The 17,054-nt window shown below is 42.6% G+C and overlaps 1 protein-coding gene across 4 annotated transcripts in view; it reads right to left on the bottom strand.

Moving 5' to 3' along the window:
* LOC134213250 (serine-rich adhesin for platelets) overlaps nucleotides 1–17,054 on the bottom strand; it is a 427,675-nt gene that overhangs the window by 223,886 nt on the left and 186,735 nt on the right. Inside the window, exon 3 of one of the 4 annotated variants that reach the window (XM_062692076.1) lies at nucleotides 5,267–5,411. The exons of the other annotated variants lie outside the window; for them this stretch is intronic. The gene's annotated coding sequence lies outside the window, so the exon portion shown is untranslated. The remainder of the gene's footprint in view (nucleotides 1–5,266; nucleotides 5,412–17,054) is intronic. 4 annotated transcript variants of the gene reach the window in all.

The following is a 17,054-nucleotide window of genomic DNA, read 5'->3' as shown; positions in this document are numbered from 1 at the left end:
TTCATAACTATCACATTGGCAACCCGTTAACCAAGACGAACCTCTGCCATAAAACCTTAACCCCAAGATTCCAATAAAATTCCGCAGGAGCTCGTGGCGAGTGCAGAGGTGTTCTCGGCTTGCAGTGGGCGAGTGACTGCATCATCAATTCCATCCCCATCCCCGATGACCGTGAGGACGTGGCCAGCGCCGTTATCGACTATGTTAAATACTAGATCTCTCGGACTGTGCACATTGAGGTTGAAGAGCAAATCCCATGCTTCCATCCATTGGTTCCTTGTGCAATTGCGATTGTTCTGAGCAATCACGGAGTAGCAACTACGAAATGCACGGTCATCATGGCTCATGCTCATGCTCAATACAATATCCGCCATTATGCATTTTTGTCTCAGGTACCCCCTGAGACCAGGGAAGGTACCCCGAGGGGTACATGTACCTCAGGTTGAGAACCGCTGCCCTACAACATTTGGTTGCACATTGCCTAAAGGAGCAAATTCATTCGGGTATACCCCGTTAGCCATAAGGACGTTAGGCATAAATACGTTAGGCATAAGTACGTTATGCATAATGGACGTTAGGCATAAAGGACGATAGGCATAATGGACGTTAGGCATAAAATGACCAAAAGAACAGCCTATGACATAAATATGGCAGAATTATGCCAAACGTCTATTATGCCTAACGTACATTATGCCTATCGTCCGTTATGCCTAACGTCCGTTATGCCTAACGTCGCGGACCCTCACGGATCACTCGGAATAAACTTCATTGGTGGTCGTTTTGACACTTTGAAAAAGATTTCTTCTCTACATAACGATCCATACTGCACTGTTTGGTTTTATTACGGCCATGGCGTTCATGACTTGGTCATATGGCTTTATGCGAAACAAATTTAAACGCTCACTAGCACCACCAAAAGCAAAAATTCAGAACTATTTGGATCAGTTCTTGAGCGGCCAAGATGCTCTGAACAACTTTGCTGAAGACTTCATGTAGCTAACTCATCAGGTTCTTGAGATGCAGATTGATGTTTTATACAGAAGAAGTTTGGATGCTCACTAGCGCCAACTCATGCAAAAATTCAGAATAATTTCGATCAGTTATTGAACCGCCAAGATACTCTGAACAACTTTGCTGAAGACTAATCATATAGCTAACTAGTCAGGTTCTTGAGATACAGATTGATGTTTTATGCGAAACAAATTTAAACGCTCACTAGCGCCACCTCGTACAAAAATTCAGAATTATTTAGATCAGTTCTTGACCCGCCAAGGTACTTTGAAGGATATTGCTGAAGACTCTATTTAGCTAACTAATCAGGTTCTTGAGATCAGATTGATGTTTTATGCAGCAGAAGTTTGGATGCTCACTAACGCCACCTCATGCAAAAATTCAGAATTATTTCGATCAGTTGTTGAGCCGCCGAGGTCCTCTGAACAACTTTGCTGAAGACTCCATGTAGCTAACTAGTCAGGTTCTTGAGGTACAGAGTGATGCTGTTTGGACGTTCACTACTGGACTTTCACTACTCATTACTTGATTTTTTTGTATAAAAACTCAAAGGTGCAGCCCAATCGGGTTGTACGCAAAGGTGACGTTGAACTACGTAGCTGTATCTGCTTTCGTTGTTTATCCTATGCTCCTGAGATTGAATGAGCATTACGAAAACTGGTGATGTAAATAATTTTTGGACCAACATTTGAAAAGGAAGAAAAAAAATAAAATTTTCAAATAATCGAGGATGAACAACACTCTCAAGCGTTCACATATCCAAATTACCAATTGATAAATCCTCGCTAGAGAGTAAGAATCGTTCGATAATTGTATCTCGATTCGAAGCATTGGTAAATGCTACTTTTTAAGTTATTTTCCCACATAACACCAACACACAATACCAAACATCTGATTGAACTTCATTGTTGACATTGAATTGGTATTAGTTAGGTTTACATTTAAATGATAATCGATTACAAAATTTGAAAAACACAACCCTAGCTAACTACACGTGAATTGCGTCGGACTTAGCGTTTACTCCGGTAGAAACCTACGAATCAGCAAAACCGAGCCAAAAAAAGTTTACCAGAACGCATTCACTGTAGCAGCGATGAAGATTCCGAGCCCCTCTACTGGCATCAACAGACGTAAGCAAGAAGCTAACCGTCAAACGCCCCCAAGCTTTCCAAGGAAAACGCACATTTAAGTTAGCATAAACAAACTGCACCTGCTAAAAGCCCTGCAATGGCAGACATAAAATAAAAAACTTTCAATTAATAACTAAAGAAATGCTTATAGATTACCAAGCTAAAAAACAGGCCAAGTTCTAGTTGGAATGTTATGGAGGAAGAAACTTGCATTGCACTTACGAGATTGACTGATTCACCGAAACCGAGTGCTAATCTGTTAGCAAGTTTTTAATAGTAAATATTACCATCAGGGCCGGATTTGGCCGGAAGGGGCCCCGTGGCCGACAGTATGTGGGGCCCCAAAATGTACAAAATAGGTTGGTTTTGGTACATAAGATTTGTGGGGCCAGGGCCATGCCCCCACCGCCCCCTAAATCAGGCCCTGATTACCATACACAGATATTGTAACACACTAGAGTCGGTTTTTACGCGGAGGATATGGGCCGCGTAAATTGAAACAACGTAAAACACCGCGTAAATCCCAAAATATGTCTGAATGAACCGCGGCTAAGGAGGGCCCCGCCTATGCTATACTTTTCCCAACAAATCCTTAGATGTCTGTGAAAATATGTTACACATTGCTGCATTTCATCACACCCAAGGCCATCCAATACGTTCTTGAGTTCAGGTCGTCAGATCTATGACTGATAGAAACATAATGTGTGTTTCAAACCAAGCTCAGGTTTACACCCTGCTCAGTTCAAAGATATCAGATAATTCAAGCTCTATCTGGAATAAGGGCGAATGTCGCAAGAGAGAATTCTCTTTGCCGACTTCCCCTCTTTTAAATTAAAGTGACAAGCAGATGATTTCGTTGCGGTTTTCCCCTCAGAACGAAAGAAAACATTGAAAACTTGCATTCTGAGGTGATAAACCGCGATGAACTCCACTGCTTGTCAGTTTTATTTAAAAGAGGGGAAGTCGACGAAGAGAATCCTCTCTTGCGACATTCGCCCTTTTACCAGATAGAGCTTGAATTTATGTTTTCCCGTTACGTTGGGATATGTATACTCGGAAGTAGTGCGTAACGGTGTAAATTCGGCCGTATCGCCAGGCTCAGTACAACACTAAAGCTGACAATATGGCGTCCCTAACTCCGAGTCCCAAGGTGTCAGGTGACCCGTGCCGAGGGAATTAATGGCCTAGTGGGTGAAACAATTAGCCAGGTCGTTAACGGAGCCTGTGGAGGTTCCACAGAGTGAGGGCTGCTTCGGCGGCAAGCGGGTGGCAGTGGGTAGTACCCACACACCCCCAAGTGGTGCACATGTGGTGCAAGCGAATGGAAGCTGGGGGTATTACTCGTGAGTACATAGTGAGGGACCGAGTATATGGGTGAGCACAAAAGTAAGCCTCGCATGGTACGCCTGGTCGGTAGTGTTAGAATGACTGAAGTCTGGTGAGGCCTGGCAGGAGTGTCGGGGGGTTGATGCTTCTGCGGTACCTCAGAAATTGGAGACGTGTAAGGTAAGTCGTGCCACTTCGTTGCAGGATGGGGTGACCACCACACTGATTGAGGACTATCTGGGCTTCGAAATATCAACAAGTTCGTACTGCCTGCAAAGTACGTGCCCGATACCCTGTTGGCAGTATCAAAACCCGGGTAGGTGAGTGTTAGGCACGCGTGACGTGCCGGGTGTTCCACGTTCAAACGATGCACAGGAGGTGCACAGAGTGGATACAAATGGGAGATGGGGGTATTACAACCCCCACTGAGTGAGAGACTGAATGTCAAGAGAGTGGTGCACAAGTGGTGCAAGCGATAGGGACTGAATGTATGAGCGAGCACACAAGTTAGACTCGCATGGTACGTGGGGTCAGAGTGACTGCTTAGGCAGTAGTGTGATCCGGCTGCCAGGGACTGATTGTATGAAGTCTAGCTAGGCCTGTTAGGAGTGTCGAGAGGCAGATACCTCTGAGGCACCTCAGAATTAGGGGACACGAAAGTCCCGCTATGAGTGGCAGTAGTATCGGGGGTTGATGCTTCTGCGTCACCTCAGAAATAGAAGACATGAAATTTCGGGTTGTTCTAGAAATTCTGACATTTTCATTGCCAGATACGTCGGAATCATCAGCTAGTACTTCATAGTTTCATGGGTCCGGATGTGTTTCAATCAACTGAACAGGATTATACTTACTGCTTTCCACGTTCGATTCCTTTTCGCTTGAACAAAAGTTTTGCAGACACTCGACTTCGAACACAACTCACAAGGAATCGACTTTGCAAGGCCAGCTTTACTTTCTCGATGAATGATGACTCTTTGTTGCAGATGACATCGGATGATTGACTCGATGGGTCATTGTTTAAAATTTAGACAGTCAACAATTTCAGTTGGTTTCTCGATTAAACTGGCGTTCTTGTATAGCTCACTCCACATGGTTGGTACGTGTTGGTGCAGTTCTTTTCGTCGGAATCATTTGTTTGCCTCATAAGAATTGGAAACCTACTTTGATTTCCAATTCGGCCTTGGTTGGCCAACTTGGGCGGCATTCTTCAAAATTTCTCTTAATGGTATTGCACCCCGCATAAAAAATCTACACCGCTTATTTTTAATCGCAACGGAAAATCAGCGCCAGATTTCCGCCTTAAAAAACATACTACAAACTACTTTGATATTTTTGAAAATTGGGTCGCCACGTGGTGGATTGTGACGATGAATGCTTTGATAGCACGTGCTATTTGTACTGCGGATAAATTTTACGCATCTATGAGAGCCTTGAAAAATGATCAAGAAAGTTGTCATTTTGTTGCAAGGCACAATATCCTCATCGCTTGACGGCTGCACGGGTCGGATGAAACTGGAATCAGAAAACAGCATGCGTTTCTATGAGATCTGGGTTTGGAGCGAGATAAGTTTTTACCCTTTTTACACCCTAATTTGTAATTAAACATCGTTTGAATTTGTGATGAAAAAATGTTGTTTTAAAATATTGTTAAAAAAAAAAATGAGAACAAGCTTTTATTCGGATTCGCACGCAAAAATGTCTTCAATGCAAATTAAAAAGCACTTGTCTTGTACAGATATTCAACTTTTCGAATATTATTATGGGGTGGAATTTTCAGATTGGTAAATCATTGATATTACCTGCAAGCTGAAAGTCTCGATGGGATTGTTTACGAACAGCAAAGCCAGCTAACTGATGAGAGAGCAGGTGAACGATAACATTGTTCTCTCAAAATCAAATGAGATTTTTTTCCAAGCATCGCATCGTTTATTTTCCGTATAGTACCTTGAATAAAAAGAGAAAATGGAAATATTATTAGATTTTATTTAAAAAAAAAACTATTGACATTACGCAGCTAAATAAATTTGTAGTAGTTCAAGTCTAGCTATTATTTTAGAGTAGCATTAGGCGAATGACTATTTTTCAGTTGGAAGAAAGTGCACACATGGCGTCTTTGAACAATGGAGATCATGTCTAAATCGATAGAACTTATGTATATATTGGATTGCTCTCCAACTGCAGTTAATCATAATACTGATGTTGTAACGTCAGGCGCTCAATTAATCTCGAACTTCATTATCTCTCATCATCACCATGAGCTCATGTTTGTAATAAAAATTTTAAAATTACTTGATTCGTTATTTCTACTCAATACTGTACCAATATCTATAAAAATAATGAATCATACTATTTTCTTTGTTATTGACGTTCTCAGCCATGGGCCAAATAACAGTGAAAACTTATCCTCAGCTACTAAATTACACGTCAACCTTTACTGTGCTGATGCAGACGAAGATTCCACGCGCAATGTACCACCATCAACCTTGACCTTCCGGTAGAAATCGTTATTCCAGCTTCGCTAGCAATAACCACCTATCTCTGATCCTTTTTCATTCAGAACATCCTGTGACGGTAGTAGACCACGACGGTGGTGGCCATAATGATTGGTATCGATTAATTTTGATGACATGAAAATATCTTCCGCAATTACCGGCTCCGAGCGAGCAACACCGCTTGATCTCCTGCCTCCGGAGCCAATTAGATCCTTATCGTCACGTCGCTTAGCGTAATTACCGTGACATCACCGTTCCGCCCGCCGCACCATCCAGTAGGAGCGCAAACCATGACTGTAGATCTGACGGAATTTAAATTTGCGGAGCACATCGTCACAGCTTCCCTCCCTTAGGCAGAAAGTAAGAAATCGTTCTCAGCCCAGGAATCAACGGCATCGACAGGCATTCTGATGAGGACCTTTACGCTCTGTATGCTTGCGCGCCATTTAAAACCTATGAAATTTATTGACCTCCAGGCATCCTTTTATGGAAAGTTGACTTCGACTTGGTCGAGGGCCATCGTCGTTAGCGGTGAGCCGACGTTTGCGGGTGAACAGGGAACAACAATCAAGATGGTGAAAATGAGAGGGCGAGGTTTTGCGGAGGAAACACGGTAGGGGAGAATGGTTTATTATGCCTCTCATTGTGATTTTTCGATGTTTTAACTAATATTATCACATGACCCCCAAATGATTGGAAAACTAAATTTTCAAAATGATGGCAATCTTGCATTGGAATCTGGTTCTGTTTTCTGCAATCGATCACAAAATTCATATTTTTGGGAGACTGTTCATTGTTTGCAAAATGGCCATTGTTCCGGATATATTGATGGGAGTACTGGAGTACCAACCCGTGTCGGAAAAATTGCCTTTCTCATCGAACTGGAAACATGACGCGTCGTGTCAAACATTTTGATATTGCATGTGGCCGCATGCTGGGACACTATGAATACTGATTCCCTGGTGGAAGTGCCCACTTTTTGAACAGTTCTGAAACCTTTTGGAATTTTATAAAGAAGTTCCAGAGATTTTTCCTATGCGATGCCGAATCAAATCGCCAAGGAAATTTTTTAAAAATCTTCGAGTAAATTATCCAAGAAAAATTCCAACAGGGAAATTTCAAAGAATTTCATGGAAAAAGCTTTTTCAAGAAAATTCGGGAGAATTTCCTAGATAATTAAGAGGAGTTTTTTCGGAACATTCGGAAAAGAAATTGCTAAGAATTTTCTGATGAAATTCGAAAAGATTTCCTGAGGAAATTCCGTAGAATTTTGGGATAATATCGAAAGAATTTCCTCAACAAAATGGAGATGTTTTTATAATTAATTTAATTCCATTAACTAAAAACGGAAAAACAAATGCAATAAAAATGTAGCTACATCGATTCACGCCGCGGGCGTCGTCCAGCGTTGCTGGATGACCCGGAATGTCTCCAGATGGACCAAATGCCTTCAGAACGCATTTTTATGAACTTCTTTTGAAAAATCAAAAAGTTACCCCAGTACTCCCATCAATATCTCCGGAACCATGGACAGTTTGCAAACCATGAATAGTGTCCCAAGAACTATATGAATTTTGTGATCGATTGTAGAAAACAGAACTAAATTCTGATGCAAGACTGCTGAGAACCATCATTTTTAAAATTTAGTTTTCCATTGAATGGGGGTCTGGTACGTAAGTGTTAATTGAAATACCGAATCATGTCAACGTACAGACACAAAATTTCTAAGACTAGCTATATATTAAAATGATATTCTACTCGAAATAACGAGGTTTTTATGACTTTCTAACTCACTGAAAGAGTATTTAGCTTGAGAAATAATGGTTGAAAATCGTTGAATTTCAGTGAAAACAAATATATCTTTTTCTCAATCTTTTTATGATAACTTCATTATCTGTGTAAACAAAAAACGAAATGGTCTCGAAAACGTCTTAATGAATGTTTTTCATTCCTTCAGCAGATAGGTTTGTTATTCTTTCCAACGGATCTGTATGATATTTCCACATGCTAAAATCACGAGTAAGGTTGAGTAAATCATGAAAAACTAATTGTGAAGAAAATATTTGCACTGAGGTTTTACAAGTGATTATGTGTTGGGACATTTTGTTCCATGAGTGCATTTTACTCCACTCTCCCCTGCATATATTTTATTTCGCGTCCGGTAAACAGTCTCTATAGTCTCCACAACACAGAGTTTCAGGGAGTTATTGAGAACTAACAGCACTACTAGTAGGTGGGACAGTTTATCTGCTGCATTAATTTGGAAGAATGGAATTCTATGTTTGGTTGTAATTGTAAATAACAATGATAATTGTAAGTTTTTTGTATGCATTTGAAAATGCATTATTTCTTTAAAGATTGGTCATAAAAAATTTGCTGAATCTAAGACTTATTATTATTATTGTCTTTATTTCAGAGGCTTTCAGCCCTAGGCTGGCTCACTAATTCAAAACTGTTGAACGCAAAAACAAGTAAGATTTTAATCACGGATTCGGAAATACCAGTCAGTAATACTAAAATATTATGAAAATTCGCCACAATGAATGTAAAATTCGGTAACAGTATGTTTACCAGATCATAATTTAAAGTTTTTGTGACGTAAATGATAAAATAATTGATATTTCAATTCAATATGACTTTATTTTACAAGCTTCTGGCAGAAACCTTATTGTGCGAGTACGTGGCTCTAATTAAAACAAAACCCATTCCATTTCATACAAACCGCAGCTGGAACCTAATTGCAGCTAAAACATATTCGTAAAAGCTTATAACAAATGGATATATTCGGCAGCATTTTATGGCTATAATTCTATGCTTTTCAAACATTTTATCGAGAATTTTGTGATACTATCGGCATACTGAGTTTCAAACACTCTCATCTTGAAGTACCTACTTTCCGTGTCATGAAAATTTAGGCTATCGTTTCATATGATGAAAAATAATTGTATCACCAGAACGCTTTCAAGGATTGGAAATGCCCGAGTGACTAACGAGGCTCTCACTCAGCGGACCGGAGTTCGATTCCCATGTTGCCCCGATTTTGTTGTCCTCCATTTAAAATATGAATTGTGAAAATACAGCACGTGTAAGGCCGAAGTGGCCTGTGCGGTATATAAGAGTCTTCTCCATTCGGCCTGGTCCATGGCCACACGTCGCCAACCACGCAGTCTACGGAGGGTCCGCAAGTCATCTTCCACCGTGCCCGCTGCGCACCTCGCCTTCTTGTGCCCGTCGGATCATTGTCGAGAACCATTTTCACTGTCCGGCATTCTGGCTACGTGCTATTCGTGCAATCACCAGTGAGCTCAAGTACACAAATTCTTCTACCACCTCGATTTCGTCACCACCGATGCAAACTCGCGGTGGGTGGCTCACATTGTCTTCTCTTGAACCTCTTCCTATCATGTACTTCGTCTTAGACGTGCTGATGACTAGTCCGATCCGCTTAGCTTCCCTCTTCAGTCTGATGTAGGCTTCCTCCATCTTCTCAAAGTTACGTGCCATAATATCTATGTCGTCGGCGAAGGCAAATAGCTGAACGGACTTATTGAACATTGTACCACTCATGATAATCCCTGCTCTTCGTATTACCCCTTCCAAAGCGATGTTGAATAGCAGACACGAACGACCATCACCTTGCCGTAACCATCTGCGCGTTTCGAAGGGACTCGTGAATGCCCCTAAAACTCGAACTACGCTCATCACCCGATCCATCATCGCTTTGATCAACCGTGTCAGTTTATCCGGAAATCCGTGTTCGTGCATTAGCTGCCATAGCTAGTCCTGATCGATTGTATCATATGCGGCTTTGAAGCCGATGAATAGATGACGCGTGGGCACTTTGTATTCGCGGCATTTCTGCAGTACTTGGCGAATGGCGAGCACCTGGTCCGTGGTAGAGCGTTCGCCCATAAAACCCGCCTGGTACTGCCCCAAGAACGCCCTAACTTTATAACTATCACTATAAATGAGAACGGTCCAAAATGCACCCCTTAACCTTTTCGATGATTTCGCCCATATAAACAAAAATATGGTTGGGTATAGGTGCAAAATTTACAAACCCAGCTACATTTCACAATGATCTCCTATTCAAAACAATAACGATTTCATGACTTTCTAACGCATTTAAAAAATGATTTAAAAATAGGCGTGGGGCAAAACGCCCGAATGGTGGTCTAAAATGACTCAATTGCATGTAAAATGATGGTGAACGCATGGTTGTTTGTTATTTCTTAATTGATTGAACAACAGTTTTACGGATGTGGTGGAAGAATAGCAAATCGTTTAATTTGAGTGAATATGAAAGGATTTTGCTAAATTTTTCCGATGGAGCTCAATGATGGATAACTAATTATGAATTGTAATGGTAATATTCGTTCATAAATGTACTACAACAGATTATATGAATGATTTTATGAGTGAGGCCATTTTGCCCCAGGGGTGCATTTTGGACCGTTCTCCCCTACTGCCCCACGAACTCTCTTGCAATTGGTGCTAGTCGAGAGTACCTTGTAGGCGGCGTTCAGCAATGTGATTGCGCGGTAATTGGTACAATCCAGCTTACTGGCCTTTTTGTATATGGGGCACACGATACCTTCCATCCACTCCTGTGGCAAAACTTCCTCCTCCCACATCTTGGTAATTACCTAGTGCAGCGCTCTAGCCATTGCCCCACCACCGTATTTGAACAGCTCTCTTGGTAGTTGGTCAACCCCCGGGGCTTAGTTGTTCTTCAACCGGCCAATCTCTTCCTGGATTTCCTGGAGAATCGGTGCCGGTAAAATTATGTCCTGCGCGCGTTCTCCCAGGTTCATCGCCATACCACCATCTTCGTCTGCCAGATCGTCATTCAGGGTTTCTTCTTACCACACGTTCGTACGTCACGTCACGTAAGAAGATTTCCGTTTAAGTCCTTACACATATGTGGCATGTGGCCCTTACGTGAACGGTTCAACTTCTCATAGAACATTCGTGTGTTATTAGCGCGGTACAGTTGCTTCGTCTCTTCACGGTCTCGATCTTCTTGCTGGCGCTTTTTCTTCCGGAAAATCGAGTTTTGTCTGTTCCGCGCCCGTTTATTCGTGCCTCGTTCGCCCTCGAGCGGTGTTGCAGCAATCTCGCCCATGCTGCATTCTTCGTGTCAAGTGCAGCGGTTGCGGTGCTACGATTGGCAGATCGAATATCAAGCCATCTTCAAGAGACGCTGCGCCTAGCTGCTCTTACGTGGAAGTGCCACTTGTAGCCGGCCATTTTTTTCCGCGGCGTTCGACTACGACGTGTGTTGTACACCGTCGAGAGTTTTGAGCGCTGGCATACTGCAACGAGGTAGTGGTCGGATTCAATATTCGCACTGCGGTAAGTGCGGACGTTGTGATGTCGGAGAAGAATTTACCGTCGATTAGAACGTGGTCGATTTGGTTTTCCGTTTCTTGGTTAGGTGATCTCCATGTGGCCTTGTGGATATTTTTGCGGGGAAAGAATATGCTTCGGACTACCATTCCGCGGGAGGCTGCGAAGTTTATGCATTGTTGGCCGTTATTATTCGATATGGTGTGCAGTCTATACACTTCCTCCCTTCCTACCTGTGCGTTAATGTCTCCGATGACGATTTTGACGTCCCGCAGTGGGCATCTATCGTATGTCTGCTCCAGCTGTGCGTAAAATGCTTCTTTCTCGTCGTCGGGTCTCCCTTCGTGTGGGCAGTGCACTTTGATGATGTTAAAGTTGAAGAATCGGCCTTTTATCCTCAGCTTGCACATCATCACGTTGATTGGCGTTGGCGCATCTTATCCAGCACTATGAGGCTAATATCCGTAAATAACACCTGATTGTTTCGGTAAACACTACCATAAATCCATAGAATAGTGCGGGAACCCCCATAAAGAATAATTTTATGATCCATAAATAGGCTAAAACGCTTTCAAGGATTGGAAATGCCCGAGTGGCTAACGAGGCTCTCACTCAGCGGACCGGAGTTCGATTCCCATGTTGCCCCGATTTTGTTGTCCTCCATTTAAAATATGAAGTGTGAAAATACAGCACGTGTAAGGCCGAAGTGGCCTGTGCGGTATATAAGAGTCTTCTCCATTCGGCCTGGTCCATGGCCACACGTCGCCACCCACGCAGTCTACGGAGGGTCCGCAAGTCATCTTCCACCGTGCCCGCTGCGCACCTCGCCTTCTTGTGCCCGTCGGATCATTGTCGAGATCCATTTTCACTGTCCGGCATTCTGGCTACGTGCTATTCGTGCAATCACCAGTGAGCTCAAGTACACACATTCTTCTACCACCTCGATTTCGTCACCACCGATGCAAACTCGCGGTGGGTGGCTCACATTGTCTTCTCTGGAACCTCTTCCTATCATGTACTTCGTCTTCGACGTGTTGATGACTAGTCCGATCCGCTTAGCTTCCCTCTTCAGTCTGATGTAGGCTTCCTCCATCTTCTCAAAGTTACGTACCATAATATCTATGTCGTCGTCGAAGGCAAATAGCTGAACGGACTTATTGAAAATTGTACCACTCATGATAATCCCTGCTCTTCGTATTAACCCTTCCAAAGCGATGTTGAATAGCAGACACGAAAGACCATCACCTTGCCGTAACCATCTGCGCGTTTCGAAGGGACTCGTGAATGCCCCTAAAACTCGAACTACGCTCATCGCTTTGATCAACCGTGTCAGTTTATCCGGAAATCCGTGTTCGTGCATTAGCTGCCATAGCTAGTCCTGATCGATTGTATCATATGCGGCTTTGAAGCCGATGAATAGATGACGCGTGGGCACTTTGTATTCGCGGAATTTCTGCAGTACTTGGCGAATGGCGAGCACCTGGTCCGTGGTAGAGCGTTCGCCCATAAAACCCGCCTGGTACTGCCCCAAGAACGCCCTAACTTTATAACTATCACTATAAATGAGAACGGTCCAAAATGCACCCTTAAGCTTTTTTCGATGATTTCGCCCATATAAACAAAAATATGGTTGGGTATAGGTGTAAAATTTACAAACCCAGCTACATTTTACAATTATCTCCTATTCAAAACAATAAGGATTTCATAACTTTCTAACGCATTTAAAAAATGTTTTAAAAATAGGCCTGGGGCAAAACGCCCGAATGGTGGTCTAAAATTACTCAATTGCATGTAAAATGATGGTGAACGCATGGTTGTTTGTTATTTCTTAATTGATTGAACAACAATCTTGCGGATGTGGTGGAAGAATAGCAAATCGTTAAATTTGAGTGAATATGAAGGGATTTTGCTAAATTTTTCCAATGGAGCTCAATGATGTATAACTCATTATGAGTTGTAATGGTAATATTCGTTCATAAATGTACTACAACAGATTATATGAGTTTTTGCCCCAGGGGTGCATTTTGGACCGTTCTCCCCTACTGCCCCACGAACTCTCTTGCAATTGGTGCTAGTCGAGAGTACCTTGTAGGCGGCGTTCAGCAATGGGATCGCGCGATAGTTGGTAAAATCCAGCTTACTGGCCTTTTTGTATGTGGGGCACACGACACCTTCCATCCACTCCTGTGGCAAAACTTCCTCCCAAATCTTGTTATTGACCCAGTGCAGCGCTCTAGCCAGTGCTTCTCCACCGTGTTTAAACAGCTCTCCTGGTAGTTGGTCAGCCCCCGGGGCTGTGTTGTTCTTCAACCGGCCAATCTATTCCTGGATTTCCTGGAGATTCGGTGCCGCTAAAATTATGTCCTGCGCGCGTTCTCCCAGGTTCATCGCCATACCACCATCTTCGTCTGCCAGATCGTCATTCAGGGTTTCTTCTTACCTCACGCTCGTTACGTCACGGTACGTAAGAAGATTTCCGTTTATGTCCTTACACATATGTGGCATGTGGCCCTTACGTGAACGGTTCAACTTCTCATAGAACATTCGTGTGTTATTAGCGCGGTACAGTTGCTCCGTCTCTTCATGGTCTCGTTCTTCCTGCTGGCGCTTTTTCCTCTGGAAAATCGAGTTTTGTCTATTCCGTGCCCGTTTATTCATGCCTCGTTCGACTTCGTGCGGTGTTCTAGCAATCTCGCCCATGCTGCATTCTTCGTGTCAAGTGCAGCGGTTGCGTTGCTACCATTGGCCGATCAAATATCTCTCCAGCCATCTTCAAGAGACGCTGCGCCTAGCTGCTCTTACGTTGGAAGTGCCACTTCCAGCTGCTGCGCGTAGTCTTGGGCTAATCTACCAGTTTTTTCCGCGGCGTTCGACTACGACGCGTGTTGTACACCGTCGAGAGTTTTGAGCGCTGGCATACTGCAACGAGGTAGTGGTCGGATTCAATATTCGCACTGCGGTAAGTGCGGACGTTCGTGATGTCGGAGAAGAATTTACCGTCGATTAGAACGTGGTCGATTTGGTTTTCCGTTTCTTGGTTAGGTGATCTCCATGTGGCCTTGTGGATATTTTTGCGGGGAAAGAAGATGCTTCGGACTACCATTCCGCGGGAGGCTGCGAAGTTTATGCATCGTTGGCCGTTATCATTCGATACGGTGTGCAGTCTATACACTTCCTCCCTTCCTACCTGTGCGTTAATGTCGCCGATGACAATTTTGACGTCCCACAGTGGGAATCTATCGTATGTCTGCTCCAGCTGTGCGTAAAATGCTTCTTTCTCGTCGTCGGGTCTCCCTTCGTGTGGGCAGTGCACTTTGATGATGTTAAAGTTGAAGAATCGGCCTTTTATCCTCAGCTTGCACATCATCACGTTGATTGGCGTTGGCGCATCTTATCCAGCACTATGAGGCTAATATCCGTAAATAACACCTGATTGTTTCGTAAAACGCTACCATAAATCCATAGAATAGTGCGGGAACCCCCATAAAGAATAATTTTATGATCCATAAATAGGCTAAAATTTAACAATTAGTGGGAAAATGTTATCCTTAACAATAAAATTCTTGCTATTTTCCCATGAACGTATGACAAATAATCCATAAATCTTTAGAAAATTATCCATAAGAACCCGAATTTATCCACCAGTGGTGATGATGCATTTCTCGATTCAATATGGTGAATTCGAATTAATGTTGTAAATGCAGTGCTTGTTGCCTACATTTCGACGGTTAAACGATTTGGTGCAATTCTAGTACGCTGCTTAATAATAACTCAATGAGGCTAAAATGATAAATGATTCAATATGTATGAATGCATGATGATTAAAAAAATAAAAATATAATCCAAACTGCTTGGTTTATTGAAAAATAAAAACTAGGAAATTTGCTCCGTCGAATGAAACCAGTTGCATTCGAATCTGTCAAGTCCTTCTATATGGTGTCTTTAGATTTTTTAACGTGATGATGATCCATAATTTCAGTCATATGGTCCATAATTTTGGTTATATGATCCATAATTTTGTTCATTTGATCCATAATGTGTTCAAATGATCCATAATTTTTGGTGATGTGGTCCATAAATTTGGCAATATGATAGAAAAAAATGTGGATCAATTAACATAGTTTCATTGGCCTTCTTTCCAAGCGTTATGGATCATATGATCAAATCGGGGAAGGGTAATTTGGCCGAAATCCATTCGGCCGAAAGCCATTTGGCTGAATGTCACTAGGCCGATAGTTGTTTGGCCGAATATACCATTTGGCCGAACAGGCCATTAGACCGAAAGGGTCATTAGGCCGAAAGGGTTGTTTTGTCGAAAGGGTCGTTTGGCCGAAAGGGTCATTAGACCGAAAGTCATTTGGCCGAAAGGGTCATTTGGCTGAAATGGTCGTTTGGTCGAAATGGTCGTCCCGAGCAGGAGCGAGGACCTCGATAACAGAAATTGGTATGAACTAGTCTTGCAAAAGAGGTAAAATACCAAAAATTAATACCGAAAACTTATATGCAGAATACTTGAGGCATAACATGCTTAGGTATTTCAATACCAAACGAATAATAATTGGTTATGCATTTAGTATTGAAATTCAATTTAATAACTGAGTTCGTTATGGCTTAAGTATTGTGCATATTAGTTTGTGGTATTATTCCTTCGGTATTTTACTTCTTATGCAGGGCTAGTTCATAACAGAGTATGGTATCAATAACAGAATTAGGTATTATTTAGCCAATTTCTCCTACTCGGGGATTGGCCGAATGGGTCGTTTGGCCGAAAGGGTCATTTGGCCGAAACGGTCATTAGGCCGAAAGTGTCATTTGGCCGAAACGGTCTTTTGGCCGAAAGGGTCATTTAGCCGAATAGGACATTTGGCCGAAAGGGTCATTTGGCCAAAAGAGTCATTTGGCCGAATAGGACATTTGGCCGAATGAGACATTTGGCCGAATAGGTCATTTGGCAGAATAGATCATTTCTCACTTCTCGCTGTAAAAAGTGAGTAGTGAGGTGTCTCACTACTCACTTCGTACTACTCACTTTTCACAGTGAGAAGTGAGAAATGAGGAAAGAGAAGTGAGACGTCTCACTTCTCACTCCTCATTTATCACTTCTCGCTGTCAAAAGTGAGAAGCGCAAAGTGAGTAGAGAAACGTCTCACTACTCACTTCGCGCCTCTCACTTTTTACAGCGAGAAGTGATAAATGAGGAATGAGAAGTGAGACGTCTCACTAATCACTTCGCTCTTCTCACTTTTGACAGCGAGAAGTGAGAATTGAGATGTCTCACTTTTCACTCCCCATTTCTCACTTCTCACTGTGAAAAGTGAGAAGTGCGAAGGAGGTAATGAGACGTCTCACTACTCATTTCGCGCGACTCACTTTTTACAGTAAGAAGAGAAAAATGAAGAGTGAGAAGTGAGACGTCTCTCTTCTCATTCCTAATTTCTCACTTTTCAAATGAACCATTCGGAAAAATGACACTTTCGGCCAAACGACCCTTTCGGTCAAATAACCCTTTCGGCCAAATGACCCTTTCGGCCAAACGACCCTTTCGGCCAAACGACCCTTTCGGCCAAATGACTTTCGGGCTAATGGTCTGTTCGCCCTAGTGGCATTCGGCCAAATGGCTTCCCCATGGATCATTATCACGATAAAAATTGCGCGAATTTGAAGTTTTATGGATCAAAATATAGTTTTTTATGGATCATTTTTTAAAGAATTACTAGCTGTATGTACCCGGCCTTGCTCGGAATTG

Source organism: Armigeres subalbatus, chromosome 2, assembly GCF_024139115.2.
Source record: "Armigeres subalbatus isolate Guangzhou_Male chromosome 2, GZ_Asu_2, whole genome shotgun sequence".
NCBI lineage: Eukaryota > Metazoa > Arthropoda > Insecta > Diptera > Culicidae > Armigeres > Armigeres subalbatus.
This window is presented reverse-complemented; position numbering and strand designations above follow the sequence as displayed.